We start from the raw sequence: 18,354 nt of genomic DNA, 5'->3' as shown, positions 1-18,354 counted from the left end.
TGTTGTATTTGTGGTGTGAGAGAGAGAGCTTAACTGCACAGGTGGTACAACCAATAACATTTTAATCTTATTTTCAAGGTAGCAGAGAAATCTCTCTCTCCCTCCCTTCCTCCCTCCCTCCCTCTGTCCGAACCTGAAGATGTTTAATTAATTATTTCACTTATATTTCCCATTCTCTGACTTAAGCCTTCTCATTCAGCAACATTCACTGTTGGCCTCTGGAGAACAGTAAGTCAGCCTGAGATATCAACATTGTGTTGATCAGCACAGTGTTTTGCGAGAGTGGTAGGTCTGCTTGACTTTTCTCTGGGAGAAAATCTAATGAAAAGCTACTTCACACTGAGCTGCTAAAATTATACTTTTATTAAAAAAGGGAAACGATGCATAGCCTACTGGATACTTTCATAGAAACAGAGTTAATGGATCTGGTCAAGAAACACAGATATTGTTCAGGCTTGTAAAAATTGGCATCCCTTATTAAACTAACCCTGAGCAATAAACTGAACTTGCTTCGGGGTCTAAGGAAACTATAAGGAAGGGGTGCAGATTGTTACATAAGACCGTGTGAGAATTTACAGTACATATGGCAAACACGACAAGAAAGTAGAAGTGAAAGTAACAAACTCCTCCAGTAGCTTTAGTGATACTGATAAAGAAGGAACTCATGTGAGCTGGACTTCATCTTTCCTTCAAGCAGTAATAATGTTTTTTGTTTTTTTTCAGTAATGGGTTCGAAAGTCATGGACACATGCATATTTTGTTATCTTATTAGGAGGACTTATGACAGATTTCACCTTTCTTCAGCTGCTAAATAAATAAGACTGCCCTGATAGTAGTCAAATGATTTATTGATTGAAGCCCTTGTGTGCTGCAGTAATTGTCACTGCATATCTATACCCTCTCTATACCCTCTACATGTGGGCATAACGTATTAAATGAAAAGAAAAAGATAATAGGCTTTATTCCAGCTCCACTACTTCCTGAACTTAAACAAGCTCCTTTATTTCCTGTCTTACATTATTGGACAAACTGGTTAATCCAGGTGTGTCTGACTCTGACCTCAGTAGTCTTTATTATGTTATTAGTTCTTCTTTATTCACTTGTCTAAGCTCCTTTGAAATAATTTTTGTGTAGTCCCTTAACAACCTGTACAGCCTGCTTCACAAAAAAACAACTGAGGGACATTCAATCACATCCAATGTTTGTTTTGTCTTTGCCTTCAGATCTCCCACTTTATTTTAACATATTCAAAACATGCAACATAGACTGCTCGCAATTGTTTAGTGTTTTTCAGCCACTACTGTCTTTTATTACAGAGGCTGTTCACTTCTCTGTGAGCCGGCAGAGACGTGAGGAAGAAAATGAGAAAATAGGAAGACAAGAGAAAGCAGACAAAAAAGGTATCAAAGGATAATGCTGCTTTGAATAAAAAGACAAAGAATTACAGTTCCCTCACAGTTTTTCTATCTCAAATTCCTCATATGACATGAAATTGTCGCCCTCTTACCTCCTGTTTTTATAAAAAAAAAAAATATTCAGGGCAATCAGCAGTATTTGCAGTGCCTGACTGGACTTGGAAAATAATGTCTCCTCCTTCTTCAGTTGATAGCTATTCTTTGAAAGAAACTTCTTCTTTTCTCTTCTGTGTCAAATCATTCCAATTTTAAATTCAGTGCTTAACAGGCTACAGAGTGCACCGTGGAAGATTTATGCCAAGTGTTGCCAGGGTAGTCTGCCTTATTCATAACACTTTCATATTTCATAAATGCAGCTCAGGCAGAAGATTGAACTTTGATGTGTTCTTCATTCTAACTTTTATTCCCATTTGTTGTATGTCCACTAAATCCATTAAGGGGGTGAGGGGAGGGTGGGGGCGGGGGATAAGTCCTAGAACTCAACTTTCTTTTTTATTGTGTATGAGGGGATAAGTGTGGCTATGAAGGCACACTACTTTTCTTTTCCCCTTAAAATGATTTGATTGAGGCCTGGATTCATAAACATTTAGAGAATAATCTCACAGAGTCCCCCCACTTAGGGCGTATTCACACCAGGCCCGCTTGGTCCGCTTAAAAAAGACTTTTCCTCTGGTGCGGACTTTTTGGGGAGGTGTGAATACAAACCAGCGGACTCTGGTGCGGATCAAACAAGTGGACCGAGACCACCTCTGCAGCTGGGACTCGGTCCACTTGTTTGATCCGCACCAGAGTCCCAAACGAACCCTGGTGCGGTTCGCGTACAGTGTGAATGCAAACCGAACCTTTCCCGAACCAAATGCAAAATCCAAGCGCCTTTTTGGATTCAACAGGCTTCCGTTGTTGTCAGAAAATGTGGAAATTATCAACAATGAGCCGTGGGTCAACATGGAGCACAGATAGACACGCTGCCTCCTTGATATCTGGTCAGTGGAAAACATTTATCAGATGCTGGAGAGGACGCACCCGTCGCCGTTAAGGATCTTTTTTTTTTTTTTTTTTTTTTTAAATTCTTCATCCTGAGAGAATGATTATGTTTTTTTGTTTGTTTTTTGCTGTGCCGTCCTTTTTTTCTTTTAGCGCACCAGACTAGGTGTCAACATCTACACCATAGACTGTAAAAAGAATGGACGTAGCACCCGTGACGTCACCCATTGGTTTTGGGGAGTCGTTTTTGTGACTCAAATATGGCGGCCTGAACAGCGCCATGTTGGATTGGCTGGCCGAGAACCCGCCCACTAGCCTCGAAGCAGCCTGTCTCCGGAGCTGCTCGGACCTGTCACTCAACGTTTCCGCGCCCTAATTGGCCAGGGTTTTAACCTAATAATAGTAAAACGGTAGAGTTTAAAAAAAAATTCACCCCCCTCAGAGTGTGTGCGGGGGTAGAAACTATCGATTGAGACAAAAAAACGTGCTGACACCAGGCTTTTAACATGTTTATTGAGGATGTAAAGTCGGCGATTTTAACATGGGGGTCTATGGGGAATGCTCCCTTCTGACACCAGCCCCCAGAGGAAGCCGAGGGGATTGCAGTTTTTTGAACGCGGAAGTGAGCTTCACTTCTCAGACCGACAACTGCCCCCTTGATCTACACGGGTACAAATCATAAGCCGTTTACACGTCTTTTTCCCCCCTCCTCCTCGTTCATTTCTCACCAATATATAGGCTATAGTATTTTTAGGGGTGATAATGTTGCCTGAAAGCTTCAGATAATAATGGACTGCGTGTCAGTCCCCCCTCACTTTATCTCCACGTAGCCTACCCGTCTCTCTCCAGCTGTCCTTTCAAAATAAAGGCCGGGGAAAAAAAACAAAACACCAACTCCTCCAGCCTGTACTGCGAAGGAGGCTCAACATCGCCAGGCTTTGTGTTCATGTTCCAGCTTAACAAAACCTCAAGCCCCGGCCCGAGTTAACACGGTAGGTTACGAAGCTGGTTATCAACTTGCTCCTGACGCGAGGAGCGTAGGTATTCCCTCATCTGAACATCTGCAGGCGGAGACGCTCGGAGAGAAAGTAAAAAGCAGCGGATCAGCTGATCTCTCCGTACAAACGCAGACAGGCGGCCGCCTCAAAATTTATAATGCAGAAAAAACCCTGGTCTGAGTACGCTGATAATTTTTATCCAATGACTGAGCGACTGTGGGACACACGTGCTTTTGTTTACAATGTTGATCCGCTTGTGAAAAAATGCAATGTGAATACAAACCGCACCAAGTAAAAAAAAATTTTGTCCGCACCAAAGCAAGTGAACTATCGGACTTTCCTGGTGTGAATACGCCCTTAGACTTTTTGCTTCATGAATCTTTTCAGAGGGGTAGGCTAGTTGATGCTGTCATTTAGATTTTGTGTGACTGGTCAGTTGAGAAAAAAAGAAATCACCAAAATGTACTCTGTCTTTCAGTCTCCCACACTGAAATTTCTGTTAAAACTGAAATTTATGACGGCATGTCTGCTATTTTGGAAAGTCTTATTCAAAGTGGATTACATTGGATTACATACAGTGTATTGTTCAGCACTGTCACCTCACAGCATGGAGGCTTTTTAGAGTTCACATGTTCTCCCTGTGTCTGCATGGGTTCTCTCTGGTTTCCTCCCATTGTCCAAAGACATGCATACAGGGTTAACTGGTGATTCTTGAGTGTCCATAAGTATTGTCTGTGCATTATAGGCTACTGTATGTCCAAATCTTCCAAGATGTGGCCTTGACCAGAGTAAAATTATCACCTGCATTATCTTTATTTGCTGTCTTTATTCCTCTCTTCATCATTTGGTCAGTGTTGCTTTTTATTTCCTTCTTCAGAAGATTTCAAGATGCAGCTCTTTGTACCATTCAAGAAAACTCCTGCTGTTAAGATAAAAATCCATCGGACACAAATGAGCACTTCTAAAACCCAGAGAACAGGGCTGACGTATTCATGAAAAAAAAAAAAAAATCTCTTTTTGCACAAAAATGTGTGGATTGAAAAATTAAAAGAAAAATAGAATGAAGCATAGCAGCGGGGTTCACACTGTCATTGTCAATGGACAGCCATGCACATCTTTCATCACGGTGTGTGTGTGTGTGTGTGTGTGTAATAATAGCTGTGCTGGACTTTTTCCCCTGCCAGTCTCACAGTTTGATGCTTGTTTGTCCTTCAAATCTGGCAGAAGCTCCTGAAAACACAAAACCTGTCTTGCTGAGTGTGTTAGTGCGCCCACAGTGGACAGACAAATTAGGAGAAAAATCTGCAAGAACACAGTTTAAACCCCAAATATTTCTACTTGTAGTTCCTTACATGTCTGATTTACACGCTTCTCCATCAAGAACCTTTTGGCATGTGGCAGAATAGACCTTTGAAATTAATCTACAGACTCTGAGTAATTGTGTGATTTCATTTTGTCCATAAATAGTATTCAATCAAAAATGTATTTTTAAACAACTGTATGAACATTAAGATATTATTGGGTGCATGGCCAGTTTGTGTTATCAGGGCACTTGCAGTAAAAAAGAAAAAGAAAAAAGAACTTAACTGTCCAGTCACCTCTCTGGTTTCTATCGTCTGTTTTTCTCACACAGCGGCCCATAGATGGCAGCTGAAATAATTGGCCCAGACACAAACACAAACAGCCAGAAATTAACAAGAACTCTGCAGGAATACTAACTTGCACCATGTTCTCCTCTGTGAATTTGTTTGAAACATTTTGATTGAGTGCGACTTCTTGAACAGAGGCTGCTATTTCATATTGTCTTACAGTCAACAGATCCCGTAGCCTGATTCGCCTCAGTTCAGTGAGCCATTTTACTCAGAAATTTTAATTTTTTGAGGATCAGTCTCACTGCTCTCATCAAACTAGTTTCCAGTTACTGAGGTCTTGAGGCTTTGAAAAACCCACTGTAGCCCAGTCAATAATTAATAAATACATAAACACAGTTTCTTTTAAAAAGCACGAAGGTTAAAATACATAGCTTGCAATAATAAAAATGTCAAGTTCGTTTAAAATTGTCCAAAAAAAAATGTGAAAAATTATTAACTGTATTTTATTTGTTTTCTTTTGGTAAAGTTGTTAATTTGATGTGTTTTTGTGGAGAAGTGTAGGGAACATCTAAGTTTTCTTCTTTCACAGATGGGTTTCAGTGAATCCACATAAGTTCTTTATTGTTTCAGCATTTCATCCAAACGGCAACGGCGTTTAGTGGCCGCAAACAGTATTATTTAGAAACGAGTCCCATGGGATCAAATGTCATATTTGCACTGACACGAATCTCAGTTATATTTAATTATAATGTTTGGAGTTTGAATATAGTGGAGAAGCTTTCCGTCTTCATTTCTGTTTTTTGTATAGCCTGCTGTAGGGGAGAGTGGGGTAATGTGAGACACCGGGTAATGTGAGACACCCCCTATATCTAGAAAACGGAACACATTTATGGTCATCTGACCATTATGTTTTCAAGCCCCTTCCATTTCCCCATGGCCATGAAGGAGAGGAACTCATGATGCTGTGGAAAGCATGTTTTTTTCACAAAAATATGATTTTTGCATGTAAAAGTAAATTTTCTTGCGGTCAACCTAATCAACTGTTGTGCCAAAGCAAATTGATTCAGGTAGAAAAACTTATATGATACATGATGATGAACTACCAACACATAAAACCATGTGATGATGCTGGCTGAAAATTAGCCTGAATTTCTAAGAGAGGTCGTTTTTTCTAAAATGGGGGTGTTGGGGTAAAGTGAGACAAATGCTGCGGGGTAAAGTGAGACCATGGATGTATTATAATAAATCCAAGAGTGAGACACTGTGAGCACACCATACACAAAGATTTACACTAGAATCTCGTCCCCCAAGCCAGAAATCTTGCATGATCAATGATCTGTAGCCACACTGCTTTGTTATGCTATGTGCTCTGAGTCAGCTCACTTTTTTATTGGTTAATTAACTAAATTTTAGTCACATTCCACTTTGTCGGCTCCCCCCACACACAAGAAGACTTTTGATCAATATGGTCACGATTGTCGGGGCCTACAATCTGACCCCCAGACTATCTAACTGGTTCTATCTGTCATTTGAATGTTAATTAAAACATTTTGTGTTGTATTTGATTTTGGTTTTGAGTCACTTTGTGTTGAGAAAACAAAAGTGCTTAATTGACCAATCCCCGTGATTCTGCTACTAGTCCGACATTAGTTTTGGGGAGTGTGGTTGTCAAGCTAGCTGTCAGGACTCTAGCTGTTACAACATGTGTTGTTATGGTAGTTTCAGAGTGGAAAAAGTAAGTGGATCAGTTTACCCCATTGATTTTTCTAGTTTGTCTCAGTTTACCCCTGAGCTGGGGTAAAGTGAGACACGAGACCACTTTTTTTAAAACAATCATATTTTCACTGTCCTTTGTCCTAAATACATTCTGATAATTTCCATTGCTAGGCAACATCCTGAATTAATGGGAAATGTGTAAATTTTACTGATAAATCATTTTAGCTCGCTTAGAGGGGAGCAAATGTAAAAAGTGTCTCACTTTACCCCACTCTCCCCTATGTGGGGCAGACACGTTTCAGTGGATCCGTGTATATGCAGATATTTCTTGAAACAATGCTGTGTTTACAGAAACCTTTTCAAAATGAACAAGAAGAAGATAGTTTTGGGTGGAGCTCCATTTACGTGTTGACAAGGCCTTAATGGTGTGCTGAATGATTGGTGAGAAAACAGGAAGGGTAATGAGACTGGCAATGTGAACAACTGAAGTTTAGCAGAAGGCGCATGCTCACTTACATGTGAACACACTTATGTACTCAAAATATTAAGTGTAAGTGCAGAAGTACGCAATTTGGGACACACTACTGAAGGGACCATTAATAAACGTTTTGGCTTCCTATACCTTTATAAGCACCAACATTATTATTTATTAAAGCAACATTGCGGAGTTTCAGCTCAGTGCTTCCACCATCTGGTTGAGAAGCGCTATCGTCTGTTACAAGTGTCGTAAATACTTTGGTGTTCCTGTAAGACAGTCAGACACCCACCCTGAAATGTTGTCTAAGTTTTCTCTAGACTGAATGTCACCATTCTCTGCCTTTTTGATTATCTGTAAACTAATCAACCACCTAGGCTCAAACCTCATCATTTGGGAACTGTTTCTCATCACTCTAAAATGTAACACCTTCTGTTTACTTGATTCACTCTGTTGGTCTCAGTGTGAGAAGTGAAAGGATCTAGGTGACTTATTGTCAAGACCCCTGATGATCAAAGGTCTCCAGATGCGAATGGTGTCTCTATGCAAAGTCCCAATTGTTATGTGAATTAGAAGTGTTTCTGTTCTGGTTGGGTATTTAAGGGAAAGAGCAAGAACCTCACTTCGAGTTGATCTGCTTACCAGAGCTCCCACACATCGAGTGTGTTGCATTATCTGTTTCTTAAGTATTGTTACTATTTGCTATAGTTTGTTCATTTTGTACATCACAATAAACTGGAATGTTAACCCTTCATTTCTGATATTGCCTTATTGAGACTTTGTTCTAAATAATTAAGAATCTGTTATTGGATATTTATTTGGTCTTTAGTTATATGGTAAGTTTCATTTGGTAACATTCATACCCTTAACCTCTGAGTTGAATAGAAAAGATTGAGTATCATGTCCTTTAACCATTGAGTTATATTTTATGACCTCTGAATATCTCAACCTAGGTGTCTGGGCTGTTCTTCTATGTTAAGAAGGTCACTGAATAGTTTAAGTCTATATCTGCCATCCCTGAACTAAGTTAGTCTAAAAAGATCTTAGTTATATGGTAAGTTTCACTGGACACTATTCACACCCTTAACCTCTGAGTTGGACAGACAAGATTGAGTATCATGTTCTTATACCTCTGAATACTTCAACCCAGGCATCAAGGCTATTCTTCTATGTTAAGAAGGTCACTGAGTGGTTTTAATAATCCATCACTGAACTAAGATTGATTCCTGTTTTCTTAACAATAGAATTGATTCTTAAAGTGTTTATATTTTAAATGATTGATTAACTTTTAATTCCACCAATATTTAAGAGTAAAGTTATTTTTAAATGGAGTCAGATTAAACGAGTATTTACTTTACTTTATTTTGAAAACCTCATCTTAACACCGGAAAGACAAGACACGTATTGGGGAGATATTGTTAAATATTGATGAATATTTCCTCCCCTACATTCCTATACTCACACAGCAAAGTTACACAGTGCATTTTCAGCTGACGCGATTCGGCTCAGGCTGCAGCGGCAGCACCATTCATCCTATTAAGCATTTTTCTACCATTGCAATGAGTCTGGAAACATTATTTAAAGGCTGATAAACTCCGCAATGTTGCTTTAAGTTAGTTAGTTTCGTCAACTGATTATTCGCACATCATATTTTTAGGTTATTGGAGTGAATTTAAAGCAATAGTTTGGGTATATCTATTCTATCAAGGTTAAAGGGATAGTTCACCCAAAATTCAAATTGCACTCATTATCTACTCACCCTCATGTCGACTAAGGGCTGGGAGAAGTTTCAGAGTCCTCCGTGGCTTCTCTGAGTTACGGACCAGGACCACGGACCCTGGTCCATCCAAATTGGACGAACCAGGAAGAGGAGCTTCCGCTACAAACAAGCTTGAAATATAGACTTATTTAATTTTTTTCGGAACAATTTTGCATTTCGGGGCTTCAATACAAGACGGACATTACATACGAGCAGCATGGAGGTATTTGGATGTTTTTTGGTGTGTCTTTTTGTTACCATTTGCAACCATTATATGGACATGCACTGCTACACCGAGACCCCCTGTAACTCAGAGAAGCCACGGAGGACTCTGAAACTTCTCCCAGCCCTTAGTCCACATGAGGGTGAGTGGTGAGTGATAATGAGTGCAATTTGAATTTTGGATGAACTATCCCTTTAAAGTTTATAAGGGTTTAACACTTATCATATAGTTAGCCTACTAATTTTTTTTTTTCTATACCTGATTCTATCACTTCAAATCGATGCATCTTCATGGCTGTAGTTTTGCGAATGATTATTGTTACTCCTTGTATCTGTGCATTGGAAATGTCCAGAAAGTTTCACTAATGAATCTCTTGCATTTGGACTTTGACCTCTTCTGTTCTTTGGAGTTCCGTTAATTGCGTGATGTTGCCTCTAAAAACCAGCAACCACACAGTGATTGCTGGTTTGTCTGTGCTCAGTGATATTCAGGCAAACTTCACTGCATCAGTGCCTTTTGTAATTGTGAATCAGTTTTTTTCAAAGATTCCATCTTTAAAGCCTTCTTAAATTCCTATTTTTGTCTTCATTTGTTTATCCAATCATATCTCTCTTGTTTTGTCCTTCCTGTTTTTCCTTCTACCCTCCCTCTCTCCTCTCATCCACCCACATCACACCTTTGCTTTGGAAATCCCTGGTGTGAACTATCACCCTGTGGTCCTGTGGTCCTGTGGTGCAGCATTTTCACCATGGCACAGGATTACTCGTGTTGAGTTGGTAACATCAGCACTAAGAGGATCCAGAACATAGAAAAGTGCCATTTTGACTTATTTTCCCTCGTTTTGCTGAAGGCACATACCACCCACCCACACTCCCAAAACACAGTGGCTCCTGTCACCACTGTCATCAAGCAGCCCTTGTATTATTCTCTTTAACTACTTTATCCGTCTTCTTGTCAAGAGGCGGAGATGCCACTTCTCTGTCTGCATTTATAGAGCACTTTGTGATCTGAAAATATATTTATACCAGTTGAGTTGATTTTAAGACCTGTCCTTTGTCTCCTTTGCTCATGGACTAATTGTGTGTGTTTGTGTCATTATTACAAGCCTTAAAGCACGTGAAATGTGTACCTATAATAAAGGTACCTTTCAGCAACCTGGAAAGGATTTATCTCCATTACAGAGTTAGAATAAGGCATCTATAATCAAAGTGTGTTTTCATGAAAATGTAGATAAGACTTTTAAAAAAGTGTTTTGTAATAACTTTAACAAATATGGAACTAGATTTCTCGCACTGACAACATTGTTGTAGGTCCCATTTTGATCAAGTAAAATTCCTGTGTCTTTTTTTTATCATAAGACAGGGCTATAGGTTCCATACTGTGACAGTATCAAAGCCTCAGTGCACAGAGAAATGCACACAACCTGTGGTCACAACTGGGTTTTTTTTTTTACAAACCACCAGGGGCCTCATTTATCAAAGAGGGTGTAAAACTGCTACTAAATATTTGCGTACGGCGAAAAGACAAAAATGGCGTACACCCTAAATATTTACACCTTTTTCAGATCAATCAAACTGTGCGTACGCACAACTCTCCGCAATAAATCACACCGGACCCAATAGGGTTGCACATCTCTCTGTGATAAACGATTCGATATGAATCTAGATACACAGATTACGATTCGATTCAAAAACGATATCCTTTTAATACAGACCGATTCGATCCGATTCGATGCAGTGTAGGACGATTCGATTCTACGGTTAATATCTTACAGTAGTAGCCTACTACAATATTTTTTCAAATATATCCCCAAGCATTGTTGCTTTAAAGCACTGGCAAAAAAAAGAAAGAAGAAAAAGAGAATAACAACAAAATCACATGTCAATGTATTTATTCTTTGACATGGACCAATATCTGTGAGAACGTTTTTGTAATTAGCCCTTTTCCACCGAGCTGGTTCCGGTGCTGGTTCGGAGCCAGTGCCTGCTCAGCACCAGTTCTTGGTTCAGCACCAACTCCTTGCTGGGTCAGAGCTAAGAACCGGTTCTTCCAGGGGCTGGCAGCGGAGTTGCCTTAGCAACAAGACTGCTACGTATTACGTTTGTTTATCGATGAAGCTAACTAGCTGAGCTACAGGCGGTGGCTAACAGCAGCTAACGCTCATATCAAAATATACGTCGAAACGTAGTTGCCGGTCGCGGCGATTACAGCGAAGACGGCTGCTTTTTTTCAGCCGGGTTTAGAGTTATCGCTCATTAATAGCCTAGTCTATGCTTCCACGTCGGGTCCAGTATTCAACACCCGCAGGTCGGATCAGGTTGTCTACCTGTAGCAGGCAGCAGAGACAGGAGCAGCTCCTGGATGGGGAGTGTGCTAATAGCAGCAGCAAAGCTAACATCAGGACGTCATCTGTTAAACCCCCCGTCCCCTCCGTTATTGGACACAACATGAAACTACTCCAGTTAGCGAATCGTGTTGTAACAAAGATATTCGCAGGAAAAAAATTGTTTATACGTGGCCCGTTGATTGATTTATGAGCTATTAAAGACACCGCTAACGGCTAAGCACTCTAGCCCATAGCGATAACCGGTTCATGACTCTACAACCGATTCATCTAGGAATTCATGGCTAATTTGTATCGATTCAGGAGGCTGCTACCGATACAGCCGAATCTCTCACTTGTTAAACCGAATATCCAGTCGCATCGGTTTATCGTTCACAACCCTAGGACCCAAGAATGGTGCACACGTGAACACACCTCTTACTCCGCCCCCGGAACGCCTATATACAACTATATATGGTCAGCACGTGCATATTTAATGTGCTCTCTGTGGCGCAGCAACAAGTGACAACAAAGTGACAACGGAGACAACGGGCGGAGGACGGGGGAAAGAAGCGGAACTTCTCCACTTCTCCGAAAGCAGATAGGTACACAGGCAATAAATCAGTGAGAAAAATGATCTTGCATTTTAATAAGCTACAATAAAAACAAAAACCTCCCAAATCTCAACAAAAGGGAGCAGAAAGAAGAAGAATCTTATGTAATCTGCCCCTTTATGCCAGAAACAATTTTTTTTTTTTTCTTTTTTCTTTTTACCTAGATGTTAAAACAATGTAGGAAGCAAGACGATAGTTACCATTACTTTGCACGCCTTTCCACTACACAGTTACAGCTCTACAGGACTCGGTTTAGGTCATTTTCCTTCACAGTTCCTCCTCAGAGCCGCGTTGTCTCACTCTTTATTCTCTCGTCAGCTCCAAACACACGTGCACCTCGTTAACTCAGGTGACAGATTAATAACAGTCTCAGTAGCTGCAGATCAGTGTGGCTGCTGCCGATGTGTTTTTAAACTTGGATGGTTTGATCCTTGTCGGACGTCACACATAGCCTAATCAAAAAAGCAAAATCCACAATCTGCTCTGTTTATCAGTTAACATAGAGCCTAGTGTTATTATAGAGCGGGTTGGATTGCCAGCATCAACGGTCCACCACTACCACAATTACTTCAAAAAATCCTACTGTGCTCTTCTAAATGTACTCCGCTCCTCTCTCCCTCTCACACTGCAGTTCTCTGACAAGCAACGGTGTCGCCAATTCCTCCTGTTCCTCAAAAAAGGCGTAAATCACGGTACGCCAGGGTCAAAATGGGTGTAAATGTCCGCACTTTTCCCCGTCAGGTTTTGGCTTGATAGATCCCAAATTTGGCGGAGAAAAGTGCGTACGCACAAAACGGGGGGAAAAGGGTGTAAAAAAAAAGGTGTATCCACAATGATAAATGAGGCCCCAGGACTTCCTAAGGGGATATATTATGGAAATATGACTTGAGGGCTCTTTAGAATATATTTGGGTGTTTGTCTTGCCTTCCGACCCCAAAAATGTGAGAATCGACAAAAAAAAGAAAGTAAGAAGTAGTTTGCAGGCTCCCTAGGTTGAAAACCATGTGGTTTTATGAGTTGTCCCCTCAGTTGTCATACAATGTCATTAGTTTTCGAATTTGCATAATATAATCCCTACCTGTGAGTACCAGTACCGGTAGAAGGGGCGGGGCTTTTAAGGTACAGGCTATGAAACCAGCCGTTCTGAACAGGGCTAATTTGAGAGGGTGAAAAGAGCTGTGATGCTTGACCAAAGCATGTCACATGTCTTTAAGACACCTGAGAACTATTTTAATTTGTGGAAAAGGGACATTATGTCTCCTTTAAATTCATGTCACCAGGTTAGCAAGCAGCCACCACCCTTACCCATGTCCTCCGTCCAGCACATCTGGACATAGCCGTGCAGGTTTGCAGTGTTTTCTTGAAATTTGATCACTCAGAAAGCAGCAAGTGAGGCTCAGAGCTGGTCCTGCACGATATTAAAGTGTGCATACAGTTCCTGAGTCTTTTTGCTTTAATCGTTACTGCTTATACTTTTATTTAATACAATGCACGTGAATAATCAATCAATTATAAACAGAATGTTAAGTTAACCCTCTCCTGCCTCCTCTCCTTACAAACATTGCAAAAGTTTGCAATGTGTTACAGTAATCACGTGTGCTCATATCGCGATGAAGACGCAAATCGGTCAGCCCTACTCAGAGCCATGCAACATGATGTTTCACTGATGTAACCTGCCGGTGGCAACGGATGAAAAAATGTCAAGGTTAATCAAACCACTAAGATTCATCATCTGAAGACCACACAAAGTTTCATGGCACTCCATCTAGTATCTTTTGAGATATTTCATTGTGACTGCTGGATATGTCATTCTTTCAGTCAGAAACTAAATTTTAAAAAGCAACAAAAAAAAAGGACACATTTAATACAGATTCCTCTGCTGCTGACTTCCTGGAGGACACCACATAAAAAGGTCTGGCTGTGAAGATTGTGAGATGAACCTTGGGGATTCTTTTCACCAAACTGACTTCAACAGAGTGTCAGAGATGGTTCAGCCAGGTTGCCCCTATTTCTACTGCCTTTATTTGAGCTATGATTCAGTTTTTATTGACTTTATTTTTTGATAAAAGAGTTTCATCATGTTTTGAATTTACAATAAATATGATCTTCAAATACTCAATAACTTAGTGTCAGTAAAATAAGGAAAGCACAGTGGTCCTATGTGATAAAAGAAATGAAGCAATCAGATCTCTTAATGACATGCAAAATTTCCCACGGACACTGTTCAATTTTTATTTCATTTTTATTGGTATTTTAGCCAACCTGCCTTCCTGTCTGACTCAGGCTCATGAACATGTGGCGCCACAAATCAAAAACAGACTGGCATTAGAGGTTCAATCAGCCGAGAGATTGCCGCTGAATCCTCAAACCGCCGTTTGCAAATGTCGTCGGCGCAACTCGAGTGCAGTGTGAGAAATACACCCCGGCTCATGCTCCTAAACAATCATTGCTTTTGAAGAGAGTGGGGACGGAGGTCATTAAAAGTTTATACCGCTGAGACCAAACACCATAAATGTGGCCTTTAACAGTGAGAGGACAGAGAGGAGAACAAAGAGAGAGAGAAGACAGGAGCCGTCCTCAAAGACGATCAGACGTCCCCTCTGGTTGTTCATTTCTTCCACTCTGATTGTTATTGTGAAGTCACGCTGATGTATATGTTAGAATATAGCATCAGCTTCCAATGCAATTATTTGGACTGGTCGTTAAACTGAATGTTTATTTTATATTTGAGAATACTGCGTGTCATGCGTCTTGCTTCTTCACAGCCAAACCTGTCTGATACGTTGGTCTCCATTTCTAGCAGCAGTCGACGCTTTGTTCTTCAAAAACCTATTATTCCTTGAGTCTCGGCTTTCACAGGTTTGGTATGAAATGTTGTGATTAGGAGCATCACACTGATACTGATACAGTGTGTTTGGAAAATGGCTTCTTTCAGTAGGGGTCAGTAGTGCTCCACCGAAATACTGGAGCCACCAGCTGGTGTTGATTGAGCTGTGTGTATGTGCATGAGCGTCATTTGGAACACACTTTGTCAACATAAATTGACACCACACACACACACACACACACACACACACACACATGCAAACTAAAGGTACTCATTATCTGGATTTCAACAAATATCAAGCAGACAACAGGTTTTTCTTTACTGTGACTGCTCCCTCATGCTCTCCCCTTTTCCAACTTATTGGTCTTTTTCTGCTTTGTGAAGTGTTGTACCCTCTGGCTGCATGTGCACACTCTCCCTCTCTCTCTCTCTCTCTCTCACACACACACACACACAATGACACACACGCGGGATAGCAAAGCAAAGCGGGGGAGAGGAGGCAGAAGGAGTGGAGAAGGATGATAGCTATGGTTTGTGTTTTCCCCCCATTTTCCCTCTTGGAAAGTGAGCCACCCAGAGCAAAAGGACAGACACGCACATACAGTACACACACCTAGACACACACTTTGTTTCTTTTCTCTCTCTCTTGCTCGTGAGGGAATAGAGCAGATGGAATGAACCCCTACAAGGGACAACAAGCAGGAAGAGTGGCTGAAGAAATGTCAGACGCGCACTTTGACATGAGCTTTTGTCCATGTGCACTGAAAGAAGGGCTCATTTTGATGTGAATTCTTCACCCTCTGTTTTGCAGAGTGCCTGTGTGTATGTGTGTGTGTGTGTTTAGTTCATTAGTTTATTAAGGGACAGTGTGCAACGACATTAAACATTTGCAGAAAATAAAGAGATGGTTGCACCAGATTTAGCTCACAGCTAATTTCCATCTGCAGTCCCAACATATAACGTACAAAATACACAGAAAACACAGACCACAAACTACTATACAAGGCTGATACATAGAATGACACAAATAGACAGTAGACAACACATAGACAATACAGAAACACAGTTTCCACATCTAAAAAGACCAGGTCAAGTGCAATACATTTGAGAAAGGTGTACCCTATGTGATCAATGGAGAAAAAAAAAGCTAAGTCATACATGATACAAAATACGATAAAACATTTTAAAATCCCCCAATTCCTACTTGACAAGATTTTAAGATAATTGCGTCCTGGCAATTTTGGTTATCCAGTAGCCATTGTTTTAAATAATGAGAGAAATTTAAAAAGTTTGTTCTGCTTTATCAGGGTTTCAGGCAGCTTGCTCCATTCTTTGATGGCTGTCTATGAAAAGGCAGATTGTGCAAATGAGGAGTGTGTGTGTGTGCGTGTGTGTGTCTGTACAAGTGGTAATTTAGAGGAGACACAAGTACGACGAAATGTGTATTATCAGTGTCAGCCAGGATGATTTAGACAGCTGTGTAATGTTCATCAGGTTAAAGTTACTCTCTCTCTCCCTCCTCCTCCTCCCTTCTTCTCACCAAAACCTAATAGATGGCTTGTTGTGGAAGCCAAGAAGTGGGAAAAAAAATCCAAGGCTACATTTCCTCTCCCTGGCTAAGCCTGCTGCCACTATCTGGACAAACTATTGACAGTCTCCAAGCCGGCAGACAGAGGTCTGTCTCTCCATGTACTGAGAGAGTGCGATAGAGAGAGCAAGACAGGGACTGGAGATGGAGAAAGAGAGACAGATCGGATTAGCCGGAGTTGAGTCACAGTTATTCCATTACCTCTTGGCAATACATGTGTCTGACTACACGCACGCACGCACACACGCACACACACATGGTTTCCCTCATGATTGTGTTTAGCCAGAGACAAATTTTCCTTGCTGAACCCAAATGAAAAGAGAAAAAGAGGACAAAAGTGAAATGGTGAGTAGACTGATTGAGCAGCCGTTGCTTTAATTGCATTCAGAATGCTTTTTCTGGAAGCTCGGAGTTCTGTGAGCGCTGGAATTAAAAGTATCTCGGGATGTCCTCTGACGATTCTGTCTTTTGAGTAGCTTAGCAGCATAATATTTAATAACCCCTGAGTAAACACTGGGAGGAATTGCTCAATAAATAATTGAAGGGGAATTTATAAATAATTTTCCCTCTTAATCTACTCCAGTGCACTGCCGCCAGGTCCCCAAAGTGATGCTCATCCCTCTGGACAGCTGGCGGTTCTGGCTGCCTGCCTCATGGGGGCGCTCTTGTTATGTCGGAGAAACCTCCACCTCATCACTAACAAATGGAGAGAAAAAAAATAAATAAAAAGGTTATTCAGAAAAAAATAGTACATGTTTCTAAGAAACAGGCTCTAACCCTCTATTAAAATCCTGTTTTTGAGAAGACTACTTTTGTTACCGTTGCTGTCTCAGATTTCTGGGCGTTTTCAGGAAATGAGAGAGGTTTTGTGCTCCCTGAGCAGCTGCACAGCTCTGCAACCCGCTCCTGGCTCTATACAACATGTCAGGAAGTATATTGAGGCAGGCCTGTTTCACTTTGGACTTTGGATTGAGGTGTCTATCATGTGTGCTAATCCAAAAATCACAATTAAGTAGTGATGCTGCAGCCATTGTGCCTTTCCTTCCTCCGGTCCCTCAGTTTTCCTCCTGCTTGATCTCTCTTTTCTTTTTTCCAATTTTCTTTCCTCCCTTCTTCCTCTCATCCCGTCCCCTGCTTCGGCTGGTAGTGGCCTCCTATACAATTAACAACTGTTTTCTAATGAGAAGTGGGGGCTCATTATTCATTATATCATTAACATTTAATTGCTCTGTGCTAATCCTAATAACCATCTCACACAGTTTAATTGGCTGTCACTTTCTGGTGCGACTGCAGCGTCAATGTTGTTTGACATCCAGTCTCCTATGTGGTCAGTGCTGGCTTTATGCTTGTAGTGGAAGTGAGATCGTGGCTTTAGTGATCTTTAAGTTGAAGAATCCTGGGTGTAAATTGTACAGACATCACACTGCTTAACAGTTAAAGAGACCAAGAGAAGCTTTAGAGCGTCTCATCTCTTTCAGCTGTTCAACTTAAAATGTTTCACGCTCTCTGTATCTGTCCCATCATCATCTCTCTCTCGTTTTTTCATCCCCTTTCCCTTTTTATCCATCTTGCCGCATGTCCGTTTGTGTCTCCTCCCTCCCCCTCATCCCTCACCCTCACCCTCACCTGCCCCACCGTGGTTCTATAAATTGTACAGGGTCCAAAACAGTGGGGGGATGAGGGAGATGCCGACACCCTGAGTGGCAGGGAGGAAGAGCGGAGACAGGACGGATCCTCCCTCCATCACTCATCAGCGGAGAAAGAGGAGAGAGACAAAGGATGTGTAGGAAGGGACAGAGAGAGAGACTGCACTGGGAGGGGTGAGAGAGGAAAAGAAAAG

This window comes from Trachurus japonicus, chromosome 1, assembly GCF_045865225.1.
Source record: "Trachurus japonicus isolate A0001 chromosome 1, Traja_1.0".
NCBI classification, from domain to species: Eukaryota; Metazoa; Chordata; class Actinopteri; order Carangiformes; family Carangidae; genus Trachurus; species Trachurus japonicus.
This window is presented reverse-complemented; position numbering follows the sequence as displayed.